Source organism: Arachis ipaensis, chromosome B09 (genome assembly GCF_000816755.2).
Source record: "Arachis ipaensis cultivar K30076 chromosome B09, Araip1.1, whole genome shotgun sequence".
Lineage (NCBI taxonomy): Eukaryota > Viridiplantae > Streptophyta > Magnoliopsida > Fabales > Fabaceae > Arachis > Arachis ipaensis.
The window spans coordinates 35,360,981-35,369,455 of NC_029793.2; the positions used below are offsets into that span (position 1 = coordinate 35,360,981).

The 8,475-nt window shown below is 33.8% G+C and overlaps 2 long non-coding RNA genes across 2 annotated transcripts; both read right to left on the reverse strand.

The window, feature by feature from the left end:
* LOC107615402 lies at nucleotides 875–3,958 on the reverse strand. Its single transcript, XR_002354573.1, has 3 exons — nucleotides 1,633–3,958; nucleotides 1,294–1,473; nucleotides 875–1,202 (listed from the first exon to the last, which is right to left on the reverse strand). It is a non-coding gene; the product is annotated as an uncharacterized LOC107615402 (long non-coding RNA).
* LOC110266501 lies at nucleotides 5,973–8,005 on the reverse strand. The gene is made up of 4 exons (XR_002353909.1): nucleotides 7,627–8,005; nucleotides 7,086–7,208; nucleotides 6,906–7,009; nucleotides 5,973–6,366 (listed from the first exon to the last, which is right to left on the reverse strand). It is a non-coding gene; the product is annotated as an uncharacterized LOC110266501 (long non-coding RNA).

The following is an 8,475-nucleotide window of genomic DNA, read 5'->3' on the forward strand; positions in this document are numbered from 1 at the left end:
AGAAAGGGGAGAGACATTTTGTGTGTTGTATTTTGGGTAACTGTCAAACCGTGGTTGTTGGTATGAGTATGTGTGTTAACTTATTTATATGGCAAGAAGATAATAGATTTAGATAACAAGCACTAGATTATAAAGAAAATAGTTAATACTTATAATTAGCAAGGAAGAACGTAGAACATTGTTGGCTCAAAATTTTTTTAATTTAAATTATATAAACAATTCTTAAAATAAGATTTTTTTAATAAAATGATTTTCATTAATTTATTTTAAAATACTATGTAATTTAAAATTTTCATTAATCCTCAGTATCCATTAAAAGTATTATTAATTTTAAATTTAATTAATTCTAAAAATATATTGTCATTAATGTCATACTTTCACTATAATAAAATATCAAATTTGCTACACTTTTAAAGAGTGGCAAAGATTTGGAAAAAGCGTAGCAATAATTTTTTTCATGCTTTTTGATCTACCGGCACGCTTTTGAAAAGGTAACATCTACAAGCGTGTTGGTTGTTCTATAGACACGCTTTTGGTGACCTATCACCCACCTTTATTTTTGGCCATGCTTTTATAGAGTGCCACACTTAAAAGCGTGCCCATATGTGAGAGATATGGCTACACTTTTAAAGCGTGCCAATAGCGAGGATATGACTACGCTTTTAAAGCTTGGTTGTTGATTACTACTGTACAATATGGCCACTCTTTTAAAGCGTGGCTATAAGCTTCTTCAGTAACTTATTGTTCTTTTCTAATCTTCGTAATAAAATCTTACAAAATTTATAGATAATTTTAAAATTTTGACAATGACCAGTAATTTTAACTCAACTAATCCAACCTTCATAAAATTGTCACCTGAAAAAGTGTTTTTGATCACATGACATGCTCTAATAAAATATCAAAAATCAAAGTCATAAACAACTACTCATGAATTCCTAATATATGAATTACAATTTCAACAATTATTACATTATCTGCTTCCTTTACATATACTTCATTACAAGTGAAGAACATCTGAGATAACATTAACTCATTAAGTCATCTGAGAGTCTCATTATTTTCAAATTCGATGGGCTTTCATCGAAAATGATGTAGTGCCAACTAAATCAAAGCAATGTAGCCTTCTACTTGATTGCCATTTCAAAACTTGTAACACAAACATCGAACTTCCCAACTACTAGTAATTCCTCCCTTATATATTTCTGCATAAATTTAAATTTATTAGTGTTAAAGATAAGCATCAATACTAACCTTTCCCCAAAAAATAATTCAATCCGGCAAATATATTCTTACCCTCTCTTCAGGGTTGCCAAGAAACTTTACTGCACGTAGAATAGGACAAAAGTGCTGAATATCATTCATCCAATTTTTAAGAGTAGATTTAGGAGCTACCACCATATGAGGTCCTTTGATTCCCCTGAACTCATGTAAATAACCTACCAAAGATATAGTTTGCAATGTTTTACCAAGCCCCTACAAATCAGATTCATTGTCATTCATCATGACTAAATAAATCAAATGATTGATGGCTCAATCTTATTCCATTAATACTGTAACACGTCCAAAAGCATGTTCATTATGCAGAATCGAATGACAATATATGCAAGCCAAGGAAAAATCTGTTTCACTTACCATTTCATCAGCCAGAATTCCATTTATTCCATTCTCATACAATCTTATAAGCCAATTTATCCCAATAAGTTGGTAACCCCTGAATGTAATACTCTACCACACAGAGCTTTACGCCTAGGTCGTAAATCAAAGGTAGTGAGGTATCACAACTTCTAAAAACAAAATACATACATATATAATGGAAGGAATATGATATACTAGGAGCCCATGAAGAAAAGACATAAGCAAAATCGCATCATACTCAGAAACCGGTAATATACATAAGCAGAAATGACCGAAGTATAAATATGTATATATGATTCAAAAAGCATACATAACAACACTAGTCTTAACTTGCGAAGATAAGGCCGACTAGTTAATATAATACAATCCGAAAGTAGGACAAAAAAAATCATAAACATAAATCCTGTTTCTCCATAATGAACCTCTAAGAGGGATATACAAGTTATAAAATACAGTAATGGAGAATATTTAAAATATCTAAGCAAAAGTAAAATTCTCAAAAGACAATCTTCGCTTCCTAAAAGCAAATTCTGCACGCTCAATAAGGTGCATCACGTCCAATACCTGTAAGATGAAAATTCCCAAAACGGGTGAGAACATCATTCCTTTCGGGGTTCTCAGCATGGGTAACAGTTCCAAAGTAGAGACGATGTAAAGGCTACACGAATCCTCTAGGCAATCCTAACACTTCAACAAACAGAAATCCAAGCCTAGAAATATACTAAATCAGAAAAATAGTAATGTATGCTAAACCAACTAACTGCACTCATGCACCATTAATTTTCCTTCGACATTTCTCTCTCCAATAAACCTCAAGTCCTTCTCAAACTATCTCTTATTAGTTCTCTCACCTTTCACTTGTCATGTTTCTTTCAATCTCAAGTTCTCCCCATTTCATTTCAGCCTCCATATATACAAGGTCTCATAATAGAACAGTCATAGCAAACACGAGTAATGAAGTTCAAGCACAATCAGATTCAATTACAGCAATTATAACAGATAGCAGTTAAACAATAATGATCACATAGGCAAACCACATATACAATAAACACACCCAATCAATGTCACATAGATGCAAATAATGCATATCTATCCTACTGACCATGAGCTCACGCGTCGGTTATGTTGCCAGACCCGATTCGGAGAAGCGGGATTAAACCACCATCCTTATCCATAGGTTCCATAAATAAGCGAGATTAAACCACCATCCTTGCTCGGAACATGCAAGCGGGATTAAACAACCATCCCTGCCTCCACAATAAGCGGGATTAAACCACCATCCTTACTGGACACCTCGAACAAGCGGGATTACACCACCATCATTGCTCGGGTTGCATTCACAAATCAATCTACAAGCGAGATTAAACCACCGTCCTTACCCAACATAAAACAATATGCAAGCGGGATCACACCACTGTCCTTGCTAAACAATTCACCCATATGTGAGCGGAATAGAACCTCTGTTCTCATTGCAGGTGGGATAAAACTACCATCCCTGCATTTGAACAATAACCACGACAAGCGGGATCAAACTACCGTCCTTGTCGGGACAAAATTCTTTCAATAAACCAAGTCCCTGGGATATAGTGCCCGGCTCACTTTTAACCTCATCATAGTCACTCTCATCCTCAATATTTCACCAGCCTTTAATCAACAATTGTTACAACAATATACTCTCAAAATATTTGATAATAGTATAAAATCAATTCTTAAATCTCATATCCAAGGTAGTCACCAAAACAATCATCGGCGGCAAAATTACAATCTTGTTTTTAAAATATCAAATTAACTCGGAATTGCACAAAATTTATATCCATATGACTGTTTTAGATTAAGCTTTCTATTAAACTAAAAATCATAATTTTTCACTTATTCTAGCTTCGGGAATAGAAGAAAAACCGTGATTGCTCTACAGTGCTTAAAAATCAGAAAACAACAGCAGCATGTGATATTCAAAATTCAATATAAAATTCAAGTTAAATTCAATGACCTTAACAATTAATATGCTTCAACTTCACTCATCCAGGTTTCTTTTTCAATCATTTTTAGGTCAATACCATTTTTAATGAGAAAGTTAGGTAACTTAGAAGTTGAGTAATTTTCTGCAGAATTTTGTTTTAAAAGCCAATGAGCATATCCTCTTCCAAGTCCCATAATTCACTCAATAAAACATGGACAACCCTGAAATTTAAATTATATATACTAAACATATTTAATTTTCACCTCCAATTAGTTTCACCTCAATACCAATCCAGAATCAAAAGTTATAAACTTTCAAAGTTACTGATTTAGGAGAACAAAATCTGGCTTTTACTGCATAACGCGTCATATTTCAAAAATTCATATCTTAAAAACTAAAATTCCAAAAATTCTAAATTTTTATAAAATTAAAGTATTAGGACCATAGTTTCATTTAAAATTTATTTCATTTCAAAATTCAAACTAGAGAATTTTCAATAGAGAAAACAAGTTGCTACTATGTTAAGCATTCTGAAGAAAAATCAGATTTAACAACCACACTTAAAAAATTTACCATAAATCATAAACTTAATGAAAATGTCTCAAATTCATCAGTCCAGCTCCTTATATTCCCAAGCTTAATCTAAACTTGGTCCCATGCAAATTCCGATCATTACAGAATTAGTTATAGATTTTCAAAGTTTCTCACTTCGTTTAAAATAATGCAGAAAATCAGATCCCACGATTTAACTCTGAAAAATCATAACTAATATTTCAGTTAATACAAAACTTTTAAAATTGAATCTTAACAATCATACTTAGTATAGTTCACTTAGCTCTTAATTTCTTATCATTTCAAACACTATTGAGTTACTGGTTCACTCTCAAAATTGCCGTTTGACTTCAAAACTCAGATTTTCAGTAGGTAGTTCAACATTTTAAGATTTAATCCTTCAAATATTCTCTGAACTCAATTCCAATCAATCACCAAGTCCACCACCATTACAATAATTCATGCCGATTACCTTCACTTACCTCATTGGGGGTTTCCTCACCCTATTACAGCCTCCGGCCCAATATCCAAATCAATTAACAATAAAATCAATAAACGCCATTCACTTTATAATGTCACAACAATTCTTAATCAATACACACATACATATAGCCATTCACTATCCCCAACAATAACCAATTTCAATCCACACTTATCCTAGGGTCAACTAACCTAGGCATTCACATAACTTTACATAATGCCTACTCGAAACTCAAACCCGTACCTTGAATCTCGGCAGTTCCAACCCTTGAAGCCTTGCTTAGCTCAATCTCCAAGGTCCACCACCCAAATTTTCCAATCAAATTCTACTTCATATCAAATTCAGCCCCAACAATTCTCTATTCTATATAATCTAGTCACAACAATATATCTCAATATTTATTCTAGGGTTCATACATAAAATTGGGAACAATGAAGAGATTTAAGCTTCCTTACCTTACCCCCCATGAAATATAGATAGAACCCACTAGGAATTCATGTTAGAGCATCCCTAAACAACCAAAATTATAAAAATTTAACAACCCCAAAACCAAAAACGTGAGTCTGTAAGGAACAAAAAACTGGGCAAAAAACTGAGATTTTCTTACCACAAATCTTAGATAGAATTGAAGAAGATGAAGAGAGCTACGCGTGGCCATAAACGGCTCATCAATCGGAGCTTTGGATCAAAAGTTACAAGCAAAACAAGATAAAGGTGAATAGTGCTCTAGGTTTTGGTTACTCTCTTCTCTCTCACCGTGTTCTCTTTGAAAGGTGGGAAGAATGAGGTGTTTTGTGCTGAAATAGATCTTTGTATAGTGTGGGCTTGGGCCACTTGGGCCAGTTCACTCGGTTTAGTCCATTGACTCAATTTTGGGACAAAACCTTTAAGATTAGAGTTTTAAATCGTATGTTAAATATTTCAATCTTCTCAAATTATAAATTCTAAATTCTTAATCTTATTTACTTATAATTAATTTACTCACTTGCAGCGCCAAACAGACTTTAGCCGGTACTACCGGTTGAATTACCAGTATGCGTTTTTACGCGTATTTTCGCAGAAGATTATTATTTTTTTCCCATTTGGAAAAATTCACTGAATTCAATTATCATAGTTAAATCTTCAAATTCCTTAGTCTTGATTTTTGACTCCGTCCGAACACATTTTAACTATTTCAACTTGATGATTAATTATCCAATTAATCATTTTATAATTTTCTCGGGTCTTACACTCAATTTCCGTTGGATTCCAGTTATAATGAACATACAAGGATTTCACACTAAAAAATATTAGGCATGAATAGAACATTCACACACTAGATGCCTAAACGCACAAGACTAGTTAATTGAAGATCAAATCGGTAGACTTCTGATGACTAGCTTTGATGACATACATTACAATAAAACAACTAGAGAGAAAAGTGTGTAGAGAAAAGTTCAATGATGTATAACTCTAGCACATGTGAAACCCCAAAGGACAAACCATGAAGCAAAATGGCAAACTTCAAAATCAATATAGAATGTTCTCCATGTGTAAAAAGAAATGGCAAGGTAAAATGGTATATCTATGAATGTGAGACACTAAAAATATAGCCTTGAAAAATATCTAATCAACACATATACACAAGAAATTTACATGATGGTTGTGTCACGAGATGAGTGTTTGATAAACCATCTTCCCCTTCTTTTAGGTATTCTTCATCTTCCTCCTCTTCTGTCACTTTTGATGCATGGCGGCCCTTAAAATAGACATCATTGAATGTAGGATGAGTTTTTTTATACAACACAGAGTCAATATTAGGATAGTCAACAAATTTGTGCTTGTATTTGATTTCAAGAAAAATAACTAGAAGACCATAAATGCAATTGATAGACAAAAAAAAGAGAAGGGATTCTTTTCATATTTTTCCTACCTGCTAGGTAACTTTATATCACTTTTGAAACGCTAATTAAGAATTGATACTGACAACTTTAAAGATGACATAAAATGAATTTAAAAGGGAAACTTTCCAAGAGGAATTAGTATTAATGTTAAATCAAAATGTCAAATTCTTCAATTTGTTAGGTAATTAAAAACACTTTAAGCAAGTAGATATTCCATTTATATATTAGTTTGTTGTTTTCTAAAGGTATATCAGGAGCAAAAAGTGCTGATATATAGTTTGTAAAGAAAGCTAATCAACTTATGAGGTATAGCATGCTAACACATAGTTTGTACAAAAAGCTAATCAACAAGTCAATTGCTAAATCAAAGTATGCATCAAGATAAAGAATGTACCTCCCTCTTGCCTTATGAGATGAAGATTGATCACCTTTTGTAAAATGTGCAAATAGCTCAGTCTGCTATAAGAAATACTTCAGTCTTCCTTTTTCTCTATTGTTCTGTTAGAATTATTTAGTTATCAATAACATGAACAAGGTACAATAATAAGAAGTAAATTAACATATCTACACCCACCATGTTGGCATCTATGGCTACATTTTGTGCATCCAATATCTCCTGAATCTTCTGCTTCTTCATTTTCTACATTTTTTTCAATCTAGCTTTCTCACGCTTGCCAGAATCAATAACATCTTCACCCTATTCTGACACAAAGTTAGACTTCCAGCTATATTTTATCCGCTTAGCATAGAAGTAGCATATATGCAAATATGTTAAAATGGAGATAAAATGACAACTAAAACAGTTATCCATAGGCGAAACCTTAATTCAACAACCTAATCACGACCATTAAGCTTAAATAGTAAAATCATCGACCCTTAAGCTTAAATACTAAAAATGCATTAATTCATAGTACGTCAATCCTCACTATCTCTCAGCATATTTTTTGCCGATTTCAACTCAAGTCAACAGAATTCAACTTCAAGCTACACAAAGAATGCCACAATCACATTATCCAGACATGCATCACGCAAACTAATAGCAAAACACAAACCCTAGAACAATAAAAAAAGAATTAAACAGTAGAAGCAATGAAATAAGCAGCAATAATTCTCACCTGCTCATCCTCATCAACATCTTTGGTTGCGGAAGGATCTTTGTCGTCATCGTGCGGATTATCATTTCCGACTTTGTCGTTGTTGTCAGAGCTAGCTTGACAAGCCACCACCTCAAGCTCCTCCTCGTCCTCTTCATTGATCTGCTCATTGACCCACTGCACCTCCTTGAAGCTCGAACCACTAGAGATAGCTTCGTTGTAAGATACTTGCAACTTCAACGGCGGAGCGAGGAGTATTTTTTTGTCTGCTACTTGAGAAGGAAGGAGAGCTGAGGAGGGAGCAGCGACGGAGGAAGCGTTGAAGGAGGGGTTAGAAAGGCGATGAAACTCTTGGGTTAGGGTTGGAGGCGCGATGAAGAGACTCTGGCACATAGTGAAGAATGATGGTGAATAGTGATGAGAAATATGCGCTTAAGTATTTTTGGTCACTATAATTTTACACATCGTATTGGCACGCTTCATAAATGTCACCGTAACGTAAGTCTATTGGCACGCTTCACGCCGTAGAAGAGGGCCTAATTCTACCTATGGCCACGTTTTTTAATCGTGGCACCAAAAAACGTGGCCAAATTGCTAATCAATTGCCACCCTCATAAAAGCATGACCATTGATCCTTTTGGCCACACTTTTGAAGCGTAGCAAGAAAAAGCATGGCTAAACCTCTAATCAATTGCCACCCTTATTAAAGTGTGATCATTTCCCCCTTTTGGCCACGTTTTTTGAAGCATAGCAAGAAAAAAGCATGGCGACATGCCTTTTTTCTTGTACTATTTATAGGTGTAGAGTTTAATAAATATATGTCCTCTGCACACTTGTTAAAGTTATTAATTAAAAAAATTTACATAAAAG